Source organism: Cibotium barometz, chromosome 13 (assembly GCF_041138505.1).
Source record: "Cibotium barometz isolate CiBa-2024 chromosome 13, ASM4113850v1, whole genome shotgun sequence".
In the NCBI taxonomy this organism is placed as follows: domain Eukaryota; kingdom Viridiplantae; phylum Streptophyta; class Polypodiopsida; order Cyatheales; family Cibotiaceae; genus Cibotium; species Cibotium barometz.
The window spans coordinates 60,016,006-60,034,420 of NC_141058.1; positions in this window are offsets into that span (position 1 = coordinate 60,016,006).

The following is an 18,415-nucleotide window of genomic DNA, read 5'->3' on the forward strand; positions in this document are numbered from 1 at the left end:
TATAAAAGATTTTTTTCCATTTCAAAAGTGTTATTCTCATTAAAATTGAATTTATGCATAGAAGGAGGCATAAAAGATTTATTTTTATTTCAAAAGTGTTATTCTCATTAAAATTAAATTTATGCATAGAAACATGCATAAAAGATTTATTTTCATTTCAAAAGTGTTATTCTCATTAAAATTGAATTTATGCATAGAAATATGCATAAAAGATTTATTTTCATTTCAAAAGTGTTATTCTCATTAAAATTGAATTTATGCATAGAAGGATGCATAAAAGATTTATTTTTATTTAAAAAGTGTTATTCTCATTAAAATTAAATTTATGCATAGAAGGATGCATAAAAGATTTATTTTTATTTTAAAAGTGTTATTCTCATTAAAATTGAATTTATGCATAGAAGGATGCATAAAAGATTTATTTTCATTTCAAAAGTGTTATTCTCATTAAAATTGAATTTATTCATAGAAGGAGACATAAAAGATTTATTTTTATTTCAAAAGTGTAATTCTCATTAAAATTGAATTTACGCATAGAAAGATGCATAAAAGATTTATATTTATTTCAAAAGTGTTATTCTCATTAAAATTGAATTTATGCATAGAAAGATGCATAAAGGATTTAATTTTATTTTAAAAGTGTTCTTTTCCTTAAATTTGAATTATGCATAAATAGATGTGTAAAGAATCTTTATATCGAAAATCAAAATTCTCTTAAATTCTATGTTTAAATTCTATGAATAGAAGTGATGAGAATATGAGGTGAATAGATGTGATGAGATAAGATGTGAATCAGCAGATAGATGAAGATTGGATGGATGGATGTGATGTGAATAAAAGTGATGAGAATATGAGGTGAATATATGTGATGAGATAAGATGTGAATCAGATAGATGATGATTGGATGGATGGATGGATGTGATGTGAATAGAAGTGATGAGAATATGAGGTGAATAGATGTGATGTGAATCAGATAGATGATGATTGGATGGATGGATGTGATGGATATGATGTGAATATGAGGTGAATAGATATGATGAGATATGATGTGAATTAGATAGATGGGAATAGATAGATGGGAATGAATGGATGGACGGATAGGTGATGAGAATGAGAGGTAAATAGATGTGATGAGATGTGATGTGAACCGGATAGATGTGATGAGATGTGATGTGAATCGGATAGATGTGAATGGATGGATGGATGTGATGTGAATAGAGGTGAATAGATGTGATGAGATGTGATGTGAATCAGATAGATGTGAATGGATGGATGGTTGTGATGTGAATAGAGGTGATGAGATGTGAGGTGAATAGATGTGATGTGAATCAAATAGATGGGAATGCATGGATGGATGGATGTGATGTGAATAGAGGTGATGAGAATGTGAGGTGAATAGATGTGATGTGAATCAGATAAATGTGAATGAGTGGATGAGATGTGATGTCATAAGAATCAGAATGTAAATCAATGATATGGGATGTGAGCAAATGTATGTGATGATAATGAGATGTGATGTCATGAGAATCAGAATGTAAATCAATGATATGGGATGTGAGTAAATGTATGTGATGATAATGGATGTGAATGTGTATGTGAAGAATGGATGTGAATGAGTATGGGAAAGAATGGATAAGGATGTGTATGTGAAGAATGGATGTGAATGTGTATGTGAAGAATAGATGTGTGAATGAGTATGTGAAAGAATGAATGTGGATGTATGTGAAGAATGGATATAGATGTGTATGTGAAGGAATGTGATGTGATGTAAAGAGGTGAGATGTAACATGAATATATGAATGAATGTGAATATGATGGATATGAATAAATGTGATGTGATGGGATGTGAATCGGGATAGATGTGAATGAATGAGATGTGAGGTAAAATGAATGATGTGAGTGAATGTGATGTGGTCTGAATGGATGAGATGTGAATGAATGTGATGTGATGAGATGTGAATATGGGTAGATATGAGTGGATGAGATCTGATGAGGATAAATTGAGAAAAATGTGATGAGATAGAAATAATGTGATTGGATGAGAATAGGAATACTTATGAATTGATTATGGAATTAAATAATGCGGTTTGATGTGGAGCTATGTGGAAAGATGAGAGTTTGTTATAGAAACTGTATTTTTGAACTATTTTCAAATGACTGTTTTATGTCTAGAATGTTGGAGAAGCATTTTGACCGTCTTGTGAATGAGGTCGTGGAGACCTAATCTGATAAAGTTGCAACAGGTGGCAGAGAGTCAATGGAGGACATCTCGCAATAGTAAGGTTGGCCGAGGTCTTGACATGCCTCAGTTCAATTAAAATGGTGAGCTTCTGGTATGGTGGATGAGGGACCAAGGAAGCGGCCTATGAGTGAAGTGCTAGGTCACCTGCGAGAAGGATCCTAGAGGGTGCTGACCATACGGTGCTTGGGCTCTAGGTCATCAATGATACCCACACGTGCATCCTGGAAGATATTGGATCAAGGAGTGAGAGTATTTTCTAAATTCGGCATGGATATGGTTGATTGTGGTTCATGCCCTTAAATGAGGCGAGTCTGTATTTAGCCCTTCGTGGTTGTATCTAGCCTTGTGTGGTTGTTTTTCTTTAACTAATAAAAGGATCTTTTTTCCAAAAAAAAAAGACAAAGAAACACATGGATCAATGACTCATTTTACTTCAGAACACATTAAAACCTAAGTATCCTTTCTTGTATACCCTATGAGCAGTGAGTTTTAATGTTATACACACCTATCAAGGACTAAGTTGTTAGTGGGGTGAAAAGGTGTGGGGATGGTCCATGATACACCCTGAAGTGGGTATGCGAGATTAAGTGGTATGGTTTGGGATTGATTCCAATGCCAGATGCAAGGCATGGTGGTGATAAGAATTGGGTAGCCTTGGTGGGCAAGCATCTTGTCGAGGCGGCAATGTGTTAGAATCAATGGTTCATCCATTGTTCAACACTATAGATAAAGGCATTATGGCAAGTAGAAATGAGATTAGTGATAATCACATAGATTATGCTAAAACACTAGCAAACAATGACAAGCTAAGAATATGAAAATAGGCATGAGTACAAGAGCTTAAAAGATGATTAACTCCTAATCTCCTCCCTAACCACCCTTGAGATGAGAACCCTCACATAAAAGTGAGTACCCACTTGCCTAGCTTTGAGGGAAAATTAAGATCCTCCCCTAATTAGATTCCATTAGTTGGTTTTGCTAATAAAAAATCCTAACTAGTCAAAAATTCTAGTTATTAAGATGCTGCATGACCCTTTGAACCAAATTCCCATAGCCCCAATGTTAAATGCTAGATATTTTGTTGTATTTTAACACCCTTAACACCCTCCCTCAACAAAATATCCATGGGGCTAAGCTAATGACAATGCTAGTTCTCCTAATTATAACTTACAATGCTAGTTATGACGACCACCCTGGTGTGTATATAGGTCTTACCCAGTAGGTCTATAATGCGACTTATGATCTTTGATGCTAGAAAGCTAGTTATGTTTACCAACAAGCTTAGGATATAGGGATGACCATAGGTGGGTAAGTTCTAGCTCTGGTCTAGAAAGCCCATTTATCACCCAAAAAAAGACCTCTAATGGGGCCTCTACTTTAGTTTTTTTTTTGTAAGAAAATCCTTTTGTGCCTTATTTCTAAATAAACAATCCTTCTCTTCATAACCTTCTAAATAAATAAACAATCCTTCCCTTCATGACCTAGTTTTCCACAAAAGTTGCATGACTTCCTTGGAAAATACTTCTTCTAATAACCTATTTTGAAGGGTGTGCTTTTGTACCAAACTTTTTGAAGCCTCCTTTGTTGAAGAAAGCATCGCCTAAAAAACCTTTCCTAAGTTTGGTTTTATTGATTCAGGAAAGATGCTTCAACATCCATGAGTTTAGGTGCTAGTAGGTTGAAGAAAGCACCACCTAAAAAACCTTGCATGAGTTTGATTTTGTTGAGCTCATTCAGTAAATATACTTCAACATCCATGAGTTTAGGTGATGGCAAGTTGGTAAGAGTAGTAACTATGTTACTAAACTCTTCTTCTTAAGGGATACTCTTCAAAAGAACTGCCATATATAATGACATCTTTCTCTTGATACCTACAAGTTGTGTAAGGATACTCTTCTTGTAGTTAAGATGAGTTGCAAGTTGTGTAAGGATACTCTTCATGTAGTTAAGATGAGTTGGACGAGACTCATAAATTTATCTTAAGTTTAAAAAACTTTATGAGCAATTTGATCTTGGAGTGTTTGGATTGAGATCTAAATAGGGTTTTCTAGGCCTCCAGGGAAGTTTCTTTTGCATCTATGTGATGGATATAAGTGTTACTAAGGCCTACGGCAATGATTGCCAGTGCCTTTCATCTTTGCTTACCCAAAAAGAGTTATCCTCCCTAGAGGTGGGCATTCTCTCCTTCCCATTTATGACAACCCATAGTCCCTTCTTCATTAATGTAAACTTGACCTTGGTTTGCCATGTGTGGAAACTATAACCCTGAAACTTATCATTCTTGAATGTGTTAGCCATGATCTGGGTAGGTCATACCACTTGGAAAGTTAGTCCAAGGGCAGTTTCTAGACCCTAATAAGATTTATGAGAAGATGAAACCCCCCATCACCATAAAGATGCATGTGAGTAGATAAAAATTCAAAAACCTTAGCTTCTGGCATAATATGGGTGTCAAATTTTGTTTGGCAATTGATTAATTTATTGAGGTGGTATAACCTTAGGAGATAGGACGTTTAAAAAAAAAGAATTCTCAAGCTTTTTCTCGATCCTTCTTTAACCGCCTCAGCTGGGAATAAAATGCAAATGGGCTGTGGTGGCCATTTTGAGGCTGTGGCCTCCATCGAGAGAGAGAGAGAGAGAGAGAGAGAGAGAGAGAGAGAGAGAGAGAGAGAGAGAGAGACAAAGAGAGAGAGATTCGTTGAACGAGAGAGAGAGAGAGAGAGAGAGAGAGAGAGAGAGAGAGAGAGAGAGATCCGAACGAAAAACAAATTACACTACGTTCTGCTTCGTTTTTTTTTCACTGGGTTGCGTTTCGCTTCGTTTTAACCTTAGGGCTCTACGGTTGAAACCTTAGGGTCATAATATATTAGTGAGCACCCTTACAGGTGCTAATTAATATATTGTTGCTGTAGCCCGAATATATATTGTTGTTGTAGCCTGAATACCATGGTTTAGTGTCTACTTTGGGTTTGGTCTTCGACTTCTTGATTTTTCTTTTGGGCTTAGTATATTTAGAAGACTCATATAAGGAAGGCATCCCGGACCTTCGTGATTAGTCCAAAATTAGAGATTAAGACATCATTATTAAGCCATAATTAGTGAGTAGCTCATTGTTTTGAGGGTAAAAAATAGGGAAGCCCTTAGAGGATGTGAATGGGAGCCTTCCATTGGGCCTCAAGGGCCAGTTAGTGCATTAAGTGGACTGAGAATTAAACCACGAAACATATAATTAGTCTCTTTAATGACACCTTTATCACCATTTTACCAAATCAGGTCGCTGTGGAGTGCACAGAGCTGCATCGGCTTCTAGCGGTCGATTCTTGCGAATTCAACACCACGGGCATGTTCGCCATCATCAAAAACCCCCGGGGCTGCTAGGAATTATACTCCTTTTCTAGCTAGAGCTTGGCCTTAAAAACCCCCAAATTTAATAGGTGACTACTACAGGCTAGCGACGAATTCGAGCATCGACTTGCAGCATTGATCCCATGCGCCTATGAGTTAGGGAGACGGCTCAACATAAGTCATATCCAATGGTTGACCATAAAGGGTAAAATCAATCCTTCATGGGGATGTGGTTTCTACAGAGCATGAACAGAGGCTTTAAAATGTTTTAATATGTGATTAGTGCTAATTATCATTAATATGGACTAATGCAAAGGATTAGAGACCGGAAACCTAAGCTCTGATACCATGTTGAAATCCATGGTTCATTCGAAAGGAGGATTAATCACTAGGCGAAGCCATTACCGCCATCATCAAAAACCCCCAAGCCTAATGGGAATTATACTCCTTTGCCTAGCTAGAGCTTGGAATTATGAAAACCCCCAATTTGAAGGTGACTAATACAGGCTGGCGGTGACTTTGAGCATCAACTTTTAGCATTGATCCCATGCATGGATGCACCTATGAGTTGGGAAGAAAACTCAACATAAATCATACCCAATTGTTGAGTATAAAGGGTGAAATCAATCCTCCATGGGGAGGTGGTTTCTATAGAGCATGAGAAAAGGCTTAAATATGATTAGTGCTAATTATCATTAAGAAAGATTAATACTAGAGCTAATTAGAGGATTAGGGGTTAGTGGAGATCTAAGCTCTAATACACCATGTTGGAATCCATGGTTCATTCGAAAAGAGGCTTAATCACTAGGCAAAGGCATTGTGGCAAGCTAGAAATTAGATTAGATTAGGCTAAAACATTGACATAATGATGAGCTGAGAATATGGAAATGGAAGCGTTAAGTTGCATTAGATCAGGGCCTAAAAATAGGCACGACGATAAGAGCTTAAAAGATTATTAACTCCTAATCTCCTCCCTAACCACCCTTGTGATAAGTACCCTCACCTAAAAGCAAACACCCACTTGCCCAGTTTTGAGGCAAACCAAGATCCTCCTCTAGCTAGATTTCCATTAGTTGGTTCAACTAATAAGAAATCCTTAATACTCTAAAATCCTAGTTACTAAGATGGTGTATACCCATAGGCCCAATGTCAAATGCTAGATATTTTGGTGTATTTTATTAGCATATGCAAGGTATAGGCAATGTAGAAGTTCTTCATACGAGGCCTCCTTGTGTTGTGGAAATGGCTGGGATCCTTTAAAATTAGGTAGTTGGTAGAAGTGATATGCACCTTGATGTTTATAGAATGAGCGCTAGACTACCATGGAATGTTTACATGGTTAGACATCTGGATCTTCTTAGTGCAATGTGATAGTATGCCCTAATCTCACAACATGATGCTGAGAGATTAGGCTTCTTCATGGTGGCAAATCTATCAGCCAAGGGCAGGTTGTGTTGGTGTTGAATTAGAGTCAAAGCAAAAGTTGCATGCATTGAAGCTCTTTAAGCAATGTTTTGTACCAAGGATTACACCTCCCATGGTCTCCATATGCAAAGATGTACATGGGTTGGCATTGATGAAATTAGTTGTGGGTGCATGTGTTTGTGTATGCTGTGAGATGCAAGGTGTGAAAAAAGTATGCCCGTGACATGCATGGCCAATGGGTGAAACATATGCTCATGTGTGTACTCCTCGAAGATTTTGCTAGCCCAATTGCTTTCTCTAATTCTCTTCGTTGCTTTCTTTAACATTTACTCGATATTCCTTTTCTTGGGGAGTTAAGATCACTAGATTGTATGACAGCTAGCTTTGCCATAGTTGCAATAGAGCTAGGTGGCCTTTGTAGCTTGAGGCATTTAGTGTTAGCGAGACGAGTAGTAGGGATAGAGGCAAGGTGGACCAAGAGTTGGTGGGGTCAAAGACAAGGCCATGGGAGGTTGTTGATTTAAGGAAGATCCATGTGATGGGTCATCATGGACTAGGCTTGCACCTAGCCAATGGTCCCCCCATCTAAAAATGTACCTTGAGGGCTATCGATGCTAGCACATGGTCCCCCCATCTAAAAATGTACCTGGAGATCTATCGATGATGAGGTTTTCAACTAGAGGGCTATCAATGATGGGGGGGACCATGTCCAAGTTTGCAATTCTATGGGATTCTATATGGTGTATAAGAGTGTGGTGTGTCCAAGAAGGAGATTACTTGATCAAAGAAGAAAATTGTGTGTCAAGGGTGGGTTTCTACATTGTGTTGATGATGCAAGCAAAAGGTGGTGTGGAAGGTGGGGGTTGAGATAGGGTATGATAAAAAGACATTAAATTGAAGCAACTAAAGGGCTAGGGTAAGGGTATCCATAAGAGATTGGCTTATGGTTAGTAAGGTGTCAAGGTCAGTGTCCCGTGAGAGAAGCATATCTAGCATCCTTTGGGCACCACACCCTTCCAATGGGGTATCATTCAAGGGCAAGTGTTTATAACGTATGGATTTCATCATGTGCCTGGGTGAGGAGGGCTTCTTTATGGTGGAGGAGGTTTTGGTAGGTTGCTTCCCAAGTGATCCCTTTGGTCATAGCTTATGGATTTCATCATGTGCTTGGGTGAGGAGGGCTTCTTTATGGTGGAGGAGGTTTTGGTAGGTTGCTTTCCAAGTGATCCCTTTGGTCATAGCTTAGGATTTCATCATGTGCTTGGGTGAGGGGGGCTTCTTTATGGTGGAGGAGACCTTGGTAGCTGATTCCCATCCCTTTGGTCATGGCTTGGTTATACTCCTCATGGAATTTGGTGGGGCATTAGTTGTCTCATCACGGTTATGTAGTGAGGGCAGCATCGTACTCCTTTGTAAATTGGTTAACTGCATGGACTGCTTAGGATTTCTTAGCTTTAGCTTGCTTAATCTCATCATGCAATTTGATGAGGGATTTGGTTGCCTCATTGTTTGTAGTGAGGGTAGAATTGCTTGATTGGTTGCACAGCGAGGGTAGGTTGCAGTGTGGGGGTAGCATCATACTCCTTTGTAAATTGGTTAGCTGCATTGACTACTTGGGCTTGGCATTAGCTTGCTCATCTAGGAGTTGGTCTCTTTGGGCTTCATGTTCCTGGTCTGCCCAATCTTGGCAGTCTCTAGTGCTTGGTATTAAAGCTAGAGGGCATACATGTCCTACTTGAGTGTGGGTTTAGCAAGGCCACAAGCTCATTCTAAAGCCAATGGATTTCATGTTTTGATCTCTTGATCTTGGATTTGAGCTTGGAATTCTTCTCATATGTGGCTTGAGTAATTATTGGGAGTGGTTAAACTCTTGACACTCTTCCTGGATAAATTATCCTGGCACTTGAGCTCTTGCTATTGTCATAGGATATGGCACTTGGAACTCTCAACTACATTGCCGATAAGCTCGACCCATTGATGAGTGTCAATTTTTGAAGTGCTTGGGGGAGCTACAAAGTCATGGGTTGGTTCCAAAGGAATGATATGGTTCATGGGAGACCAATATATGGTGTTCTTAAGTGCTTTGAGGAGGTGGGTATGGGATGGTCCCAAGGGAGAAAGACTGATGGAAATGAATGTGGTAAAGGTTGGGATGATGTAGGAGTAGGTGATAAATTTGGGGAAGGTGTTTTGAGAGCCTACTCACATGGGTCACTAGGTGACTCTCTTGATGGGCGCCTTTGGCTTGGGATCCATACACCTCCCTTAATCAGATGTGGGTCTAGTGCGAAGAAGTCATGGGGCTTAAATGTATCACTTGTAGATTCAAGAGGATATTGGGGAAGACATTGATCAGTTGTGGGATATATCCCATTTGTGCTTCTTTGGGTGGGACTTGGGGTTGTCGATGAGATGATATGCCATAAATGAGAAGGATAGGTAAGGCACATGGGGTGGAAGCTCTTTGCATAACAAAGAGTCTTTTTGAGAATGAGGACACAATGCCGAGTTCTTGAAGAGATTTGGAGTTCAATGGTGGTAAAGGCTTTGGCCCAATTTTCTAGGGCTAGCTGGAAAGTAGCTGGCTATAGGATGGCAGGGGGGACACCCTGTTGTTTTGGTCTTGATCAAAACTAGCACTTCAAAGGGTTTAGTGATATCCAATATAATCGACAACATTCAAACACCTTCCTTAAACAGTTCAAATGATCTTCCCATCGAGAATGTGCACATAGATCATCAATAAACACTTCTAACCACTTTTGCAAGTAGTTTAAAATCTGTGCACAACAATCTTTGAAAGGTTGCCAAGGCATTTGTGAGACTGAACGGCATGACCTTGTAAGCGAATGTTCCCCACATGGTATTGAAGGCAGTCTTATGTTGGTCTTCTGGTGTTATGGACACCTGATTGTACCCTGAAAACCCATCCAAGAAGTTGTACGCTTCCCTTCTAAAACCACTCTTTCCCAAACATGTTCGGTATACGGTAATGGGTAATGGTCCTTTCAAGTGGATGCATTTACTTTCTTAAGATTGACACATACTCTCAATTTTCCATTCTTTTTAGGCACTATCACAATGGGTGATAACCAATCCGTATGTTCGATCTCATAGATAAAGTCAGCAGCAACAATGAGTTTATCAATTTCCTCCTTTACAATTGCTGCATACTTTGAATTCATCTGGTATGGTTTCAACCTGGCAAGCCGCGATCCTTCGATAATTGGAATCGTATGTTGTACCACCTTGAGTGGTACCCCTTTCATTTCCTTATAGTTCCAGGCGAAACAATCCTTGTATTCCTTGAGAAGAGCAATAAGCTCTACTTCCTCTACAGAGGTCAAATCCTTGGCAATATATACGAGCCTTGCTTCTTCCCCTGATTCCACAATATCAAACTCCTTGACTTCTACCGGGCCATCATATGATGTCGACTGCCCTTCCTCTTTTACCCTAGTGGCTGTTAACCGGTCCACTCTTTGATCATCGATTGTATAGTTCTTGAAATGGTCAAGCACTGAGTACATCCGCTTTATCCTCATTGTCTTTTTTGGTATTTTCCATGATTTTCTTGGCCTCACGTTTTGCCTCTGCCAAGGCTTAGTTGTGTTTTTGGCATCTTGATTTTGTAATTTTGGGTGTATCAGTTTCCTTAAGGGTGATTTTCTCTAGATTCTTCCCTTCCAACGATATGTTACTCAACTCTTCGCCCCAATCCTCGGAGAATTCATCATGTATCCTTGTAGCCTCAAGATATCTCAACCATTGGGCATTGTTTGCAGCAATGTGTTTCGTCGAGCTAGGTACCGTTTTTGTCTCTTCCATCGCCTCACTGATCCATGGTTTGCCAATCAACCATGCAGATATAAGTCGTAGGGATGTTTCTAGATTCCAAATACTGGGTTCCCTTAGGTTGCATCACATCAATTGTGGCCAACACATGCATCCAATTCTCATAGAAGTCCAGGGGAGGTAGTGATGCATACATCTCCGTATCCTCCTTATCCTTGGTTTTCCCCTTTGTGGACTGGCATATCTGTAGGGATGTGGTTTGTGACCGAGTCGTTACCAAACAATTGCCCTTCCATTGGGTGTGCCTTCCATGCTCTTAGATCAATCTTTAATGTTTGTGTCCCTGCGTACATATACATGATCCAAAGCCCAATCATGCACCAATTTGGGTTCCCTCATGAAAGGTCATCCTAATATTATGTCATATGTAGTAGGTTAGTGTAGGAAGTCCATGACCACAAATGTATGATGATATTGAAACGTAAAGAGTCTGAACTTCACATTTTCCAAGAGCCCAATGGGTCTCAAAGATGTTCCATCAGCCATCTTAAAACGATTAGATCTTCTCTTTTTAGATTCAGCTTCCCCCAATTTTCCCAGCAATGTTTGGTAATGATGCTGACACCTGCCTCACCATCCAAGATGGCCAACGCCTGGTATCCATTATGATGAATCAGAATGGTAGCGTTCTTGTCGTCACTCTCATAGTCGCGTTTCCTTTGTATGCCTCAAGGGTCTTTCTACCAAGGGTGGCAGAGCCTCATCCATATTCTCCGCTTGCCTTAGACCTCCTTTGACCCATTCTTTTACATCTGTCCACCATAAGGTGGGTGAATTGCGTAACAACTGACCCAAGGGCATATAGACAGGCGTGGATAACACAGCTGCTAGGCTTCCTATATCCTTGGGTTCCTTGGATATAGAGTGTTCTTCCCATCAAGGTGTCTTATATTCTTCCATGGGGAAGGAATGAATGGACCCTCCCAACTCATTTTCATCGAACATTCTAGTCATTGTGTTTGTTTGGGAGTCTGCTTCAGTTCCTTCTGGAATTGGGGTGGGTAGGTTCAAAGCCCTATTACAGGGTGGTACATCCTTTGGATAGATGGTATCCCTTACTCGGCTAGCCCTAGGCTTAGTTTCATGAATTTGTTGTGGTACTTTTCAACTAGGGCCTTCTTCTAACTTCCTTATCTCTTCGTCTCAGCATTAGGATATTCACCAACCCCCTTTGGGGTTGCTGGTTGTTCTCCTTGTTTTCCCAGGTCTAACCCTTCCAGATTGATCCCTTGACCCCCCCTCTTCCTTTGATTGTATGGATCCGGTATCAATTGTATCTTCTTCGGATCCGTCTTGGATTGTAACCCAGGTCTAACCCTTCCAGATTGATCCCTTGACCCTCCTCTTCCTTTGATTGTATGGATCCGGTATCAATTGTATCTTCTTTGGATCCATCTTGGATTGTAACCCACATGTCCCCCTTTCCTAATTTCTTCACTCTTTTCCTGCAAACCCGATCTGGAAATAGTAGCATCCACCCGGTTCCTTCCTTTGTCACCTAATTGAGCTTGAGCTCGTGTTAGGACATTGAGCGTTGTGATCTTCCCAGATTGTACACTAATGGTACGAATGGTGGCTTGATTAGCAGTAGAAGCTGAACCACTTGCTCGATAGGGACAATCTTTATGATCAATTCCACACTTAGTGCAAGTGAGCAGAAAAAAAAGCATGTCATTGGGGGTGTGGTCACCACTTGTTGTGGCTGGTGTGTACGAGTCATATTCTTATTTGGGCATTCGGCTACTCAATGTGGCCCACCGTAACCATAGCATTGTAAAGGTCATCTTCTCAAATTTGAGTTGATTTCCTTGCCCTTCCACTGTACCGTGGTTTGAAACACAGGTATTGGCGTGTTATTCTGTAGGACATAATACTCTGGCATGACCTCACCCATATCATCATAGTATTCCCCACTAAATTCTAGTTCCCGCGCCAATTCAATATCTTTTGATGGCTCTTCAGTCACTACTTGATTGATCTTGGCCTGTGGTGGTTGTGGTGGTAGAACTGGTGGTGGCAAGGGCGAAGCATGTTGTACCCGGAACATCCCCCTAGGTAAGTAAGAAGGGTTGGGTTGTATAGCAGTGGCAGTGGTTTGCACAGATGGTGCCGGCAAGGCCAGTGGGACTCTATTTGGTTGTAGTTGTGCTATAGTTTGAAACCTTGGAAATCTACATGATGATGTGTCATGATTGCCTAATTTTACACAATGCGCACAATACAGTAATGGTCTTGCCCTTAACTACGGACATTCAGTGGTGGTATGTCTGCACATGGAGCACCACACCAGTTCCCTGCGGGGGTAAAGGTGACTATGCCCATGGCTCGACATCTCTCTTCCTTCCCTTACCTTTAATTTCTCCAATATGGCATTGCTAAGCTCATCCACAGTCATATGTCCGACTTATTTGTTTCGAGTTCCAATTTCTTGCTAACTCGAGACACGCAAAGTCATGGTTGGCTGTTGATGTTCTAACATCCTCAGGTTGTGGCAATTCTAACTTGTTATCTTTGTATTCGATTGCCAATTTGCAACATGCATCAAGGGTAGCTGGCCGGGCTAGTACCAAGTAATCATGCATTTTATGGTATCTAACCCCTCTCCTGAAACAAGGTAAGAATTGATCATCTGTCAATCTTTCCCAAAGTTTGCATCTTGAATTCAAGTGTTTTAGGCGAGAAACATAGTCTCTCATAGACTCATCTTCCTTCTATTTGATGTTATGTAGTTGGGCCACAGGGCTCCATTTGTCACCACCACTACGTGTAAAGGTGGGGGCACAAAAATATTTTTTAACAACCTAGTGAAGTTAACCTTATCCCCTCAGGCTTAAGGGTTCTGAACCACTGATGAGCTTTTCCTTCTAAGGTCAGCGAAAAAGCATGTATCATGGTCACATCACTGACCGGTCTGCAAGTTTCACATGTAGATTCAAAATCCTCTACATGCTAGATAGGATCCCCATCCCTAGAGAATTTTTGGACAAGTTTTGAGATGATATGGGGTTTCATTTGGGAAGGTCGAGGTTCTAGAGTAGAACTCAACTCCCTAACCATCCCCCTACCCATCTCAGCTACAATATTTAACAAGTTTGCCCTTGTGGCTCCATTAAGGTCCATGGACTGGATCATTTCTAGGTCTCTGGGGAATTACTCCCCCCCTTCCTAGACCTTGTCCCCTACCCATATTGGCTCTTCTTGGTATCTTAGGCTCGTGGACTTGTCGGTTGTGGTATCCTAGTGGGATTCCTTAATAGTAGCCTCTGTGCGTCTTTGTGTAATTAAGAGCTCCCTATCTTGTAAGAATGTAGGGTGATTGATCATTAGCTCTATGTCCTTCTTGATATAGAGCTAGTCCTCAACTTCTACAGCCAAGTTGGGTGGCTATGTTACCCTCTTCTTCTCTAGTTGTAAACCCTTCCTCCATTCTGGATTCCTCATTGATGGGTTCCACCAGGGATCGGAATATCCCCATCACCTCTACCTGAGAAATTTTAGATTCCTTTCCTCGTGATTGGAGATGGCTAACATTATTTGTCTCCTTTCTCTCAGCTCTTGTCTTACGAGTATCAAGATCTTTTTATCTTAAGCTCAATTCTTGGAGTTGTCGTTCCACCTCACTTCGTTGGAGGTCCAATTCCATTTCCTCGGTGGTGGGAAAGAATATTTGACCCATCCTAACTGCACTTTCCATATCTCATCTGATTCGAGGGGTGCCAGTATTTGATAGCCTAGAATTCAATGTCTCGATGAATGGCCCTTCTTGTCTTCGACTGAGTCCAGCGCTAGTTGACGGACCCATGCCCGTAGATTGCGCTTCTTCATCTCATGACTGGTTTGGAGACCAAAAAATCCCCGGGCTATATCAATGATCCCACTAGACTTGGTTGGAGAGTGTGGTTTGTCACCTTCCCCAAACCCAGTGTACCTCAGTCCTTCTTCCATGGATTCCTCACTATTGGTTTCTACAGTGGTGGTCAGGTTTCTCAAGACACTCAAGTGTCTTGAGTGTCTTGAGAAACCTGACCAAGACACTCAAGTGTCTGCTTGCGGATTGTCCCGATCCCACACTTCTTTGGTAGGAAGTTCCTGGATGATTTGATGCACTATCGTTAGGCGTACGATCATCTCTGATGAGTTTTCCAGATCTTAAGTGCATCTATGTATGATTTGATAAGATAGTATCTAACCCAAATTGATTCAATTCCTAGTTTTATCGCTCTGTTCAGGAGGCGTGAATTAGCAGAGAATATTTCACGTCGTGAAATAGCAGGACTTAGTTCACGTCGTGGAAAAATGGCTCATGTCGTAAAAATCTACTACACATTCACGTGATCCAATTTCCCTCCTTAAGATTAAATTCCTTCTTTAGCCAACCCTCACAGCCTTAGTTTTGTCAATTCGTTGGTTTTGGTCTTCTCGTGAAACAGTAGGATTTAGTTCATGTCGTGAAACAAAAAGTGTTTCACACTGTGAACTGCTACAAAAAGTGTTTCATGTCATGAACTACTTCGAAAATGTTTCACGTCGTGAAAGTCTACTGCAATTTCACGTGATCCAATTTTTGGTGGACTGAATCATGTCAGAAGTGTCAAGATAAGGGTTTCTACTTTTGGAATGTAATCTCGTGATTTTCGGCAAAAATCCCGTCACTGATTTCGTGAGCGACTTGCGGGGCGTGAAATTGCAGGAAAATGGTTCACGTCGTGAACAACTTCCTGCACTTTCACGTGAAGTTTTTCACATCGGTAATTTGTAGTCTTGGGTGCATAATACTTATCCAGTTGATGAAAATTAGATTGTGCCAATGCTAGGGAATGAAATGCAAGTTCCTGGCTCAATCAATGGTCCCTTATGTTTTTGATTTTTTTAAAATTTTTTGAAAAAAGAAGAAAACAACACACAACCTGCTTCTTCACATTGGTGTTTTTTGTGGTGGCTAACATCAAACTTATCAAGAGCAACCAATGAATCCTTTCATAAACTACTTTTCGCAACATTCACAGCATTAAAACTATAATTTTTTTCTCAACCACACATACCTTATCCTTCCATTTTTCACATAATGTATTACCAAAATGCAAAGGCAACAATGAAAACTATGCAATGGGAGCTGAAACTCAAAGAGTATGGAAGAAACAAAGGTGTTTCTCTGGCAACGGTGCCAAAAAAGTTATGCTTGACCACACCTCCAAGAGGGAACTCTACACATTCGCCTAATGGATGAGCAATGAAACACAACCGTCGTGGGGTATTTACCCAATGCTTCGAGCTCGTGTCTCTTGAAGCCTCCAAGCTCGCATGTATACTCCAAACTCCAAGCTCCACCTCCACAATATCACTGTGGAGTTGCTCACACCATCACATAGGCCAATCACACTCTCTCATACAAGCATAAACACAAAAGCATGAAAGAGGCACAATGCTAGAATGCTCTTACTCCTCACTCTCTCACAAGTACAAGGGAAGAGCTCTCACAAGTACAAGGGAAGAGCTCTCAATAGCACAAAGGGGATTGTGTCTTTTCATTATGAGAAAATACCTTATTCACACTTGGATGCCCAAAACTTACTATAACTGGGCCTTGGGTGTTCACACTTGGATGCCCAAAACTTACTAACTAGGCCTTGGGTGGCCAATGTCTCATAATATGCAAACTTTATAATGCCTTTACATGACACTTATTAATGTCCTCAATTGAGGATCATGGTGTTAATCCAAATGGGATTAACAATGTCTGCAGATATGTCCATAAAGGCTCTCTTACGAGAGAAGCTTGAAGCTTTTTGTAAAGCTTTAAGCTTATTGACATTTTGGGATTGATAAACCACATAATCCCTATACATGTTTATATTTTCACTATAGGGGAGATTTGTAGCTATTTATATGGTAGTGATGTATGGACATAAGCTAATAATGGGTCAGGGTACTTTTTTCCTCTTTAGGAGGTTTCCCCCCGATGTATGTACACACTCTTATGAGTTTGTGTAAGTGATCTTATCGTGTCACTTCACTCGTTCTTACCAATCTACTTTGAGTGTTATGCTTCCATCTATCTCTTCTTACTTGTTATAACTATGTTTGTTGCTACCTTGATCTTCACCAACAATTATGAGGGCTCAGAGTTATGGAAAAGTCTTTGGTAGGATTGGGAATCTTACATAAACCTCGTTCCAGGTCTCAAGTGGTCAGCAAAAAAGTTGGATTTTGTGGGGCAACTAGGGACTTGGCAATATGGTTTTCTACTTGCAAAATCCAGCTAGAGGCATAGATCTTAAATAGGCTTTTACTCTTCCAAAAAAAGGAGTACAATTTTGAGGAGACATTTGGGATTGCCAAGTGTAAATGGAAGACATCGATTGTGGCCCGAGTCAACAATTTTGAGGATAAGAAAGAATATGGCATTCAAAACATAGATACATATTGGTGCACGAAGTGGAGTTGGAGGAGGCTTAGCATGAAAACCTTTGTAAACCAAAAAAAGATAGTATGCCTACTTGTTTAGTTGAGAGGCTTAAATGGAGGACCTCTTATGCCACATTTAGATGGAGCAAACTTTTCAATGATATGTGGCAAATATCCTTTAGAAGCTTTAGATTACTTTTGATTCATTAGGTTTTATGAGAGAGATATAGAGGTGGGAAATGGGCCATTGTGGTCTATCTTGCTCTCTCTATAGCCTAAGAATGGAAACAATTATGCATCTTTTTGGAGCCATCCCATAAGTGGTTTGGGTGGGTTGAGAGTTTGGTGCACAGCTAGGAGCATACAAGCAATCATGCATGCTAGAAAGCAGGCTTGATGTCTGCATGGTGTAATTACAAAGCTTACTAGGAACCCGTTGAACCCCCCCTTCCTTATGAGCATTTATATAATCAAGTCTTAACATCCAAAGAAGATGCTAAGGACAAGGTAGAAAGCTTTGGCCGAGTTCGATGGGCATGGGGCCACTGCTGTCTTTTTGAAAATGCTATAATTATTCTTTCCAAAATCTAGTGAATGTGGAAAGTTGGGCTAAAGACCTAGAATCCAAAAATTCTATATACATCATCACATATGGCATGGATATCCAAATCTAAACAATGCCCTAAATGCTGACATTAAAGTAAGGACTTACACCATGATTTTGGTATTGTACGTTTTGTATGTTAACGTTAATATATTTCAGTTAAAATATTTGTAATACATGTAACTTGAGGATTTATTGTGACTAGTGCTCTCTTAACATGTAATGATGTTTGTTGGTGTCACTTAACGAATCCAATAAAAAGTCATAATGTTTTTTCTAGGTTGGTGTCATGTTGAGAATATGGTACGATGCCATCCTTGCTTTTATGATATGAGTTGCTAGTTGCGAGTCGATAGCTCTTCATGGTACGGTGCCATCCTTGCTTTTATGATATGAGTTGCTAGTTGCGAGTCTAGTACATTGCCATCCTTGGTCTTCTGATGTGAGCCACTAGTTGTGAGTTGATAGCTCTTTTATGCTCTTGTAGTGAGAGTTCAAATCCTAGTTTTAATGAGTTTTCATATAAAGGTTACCCTAAT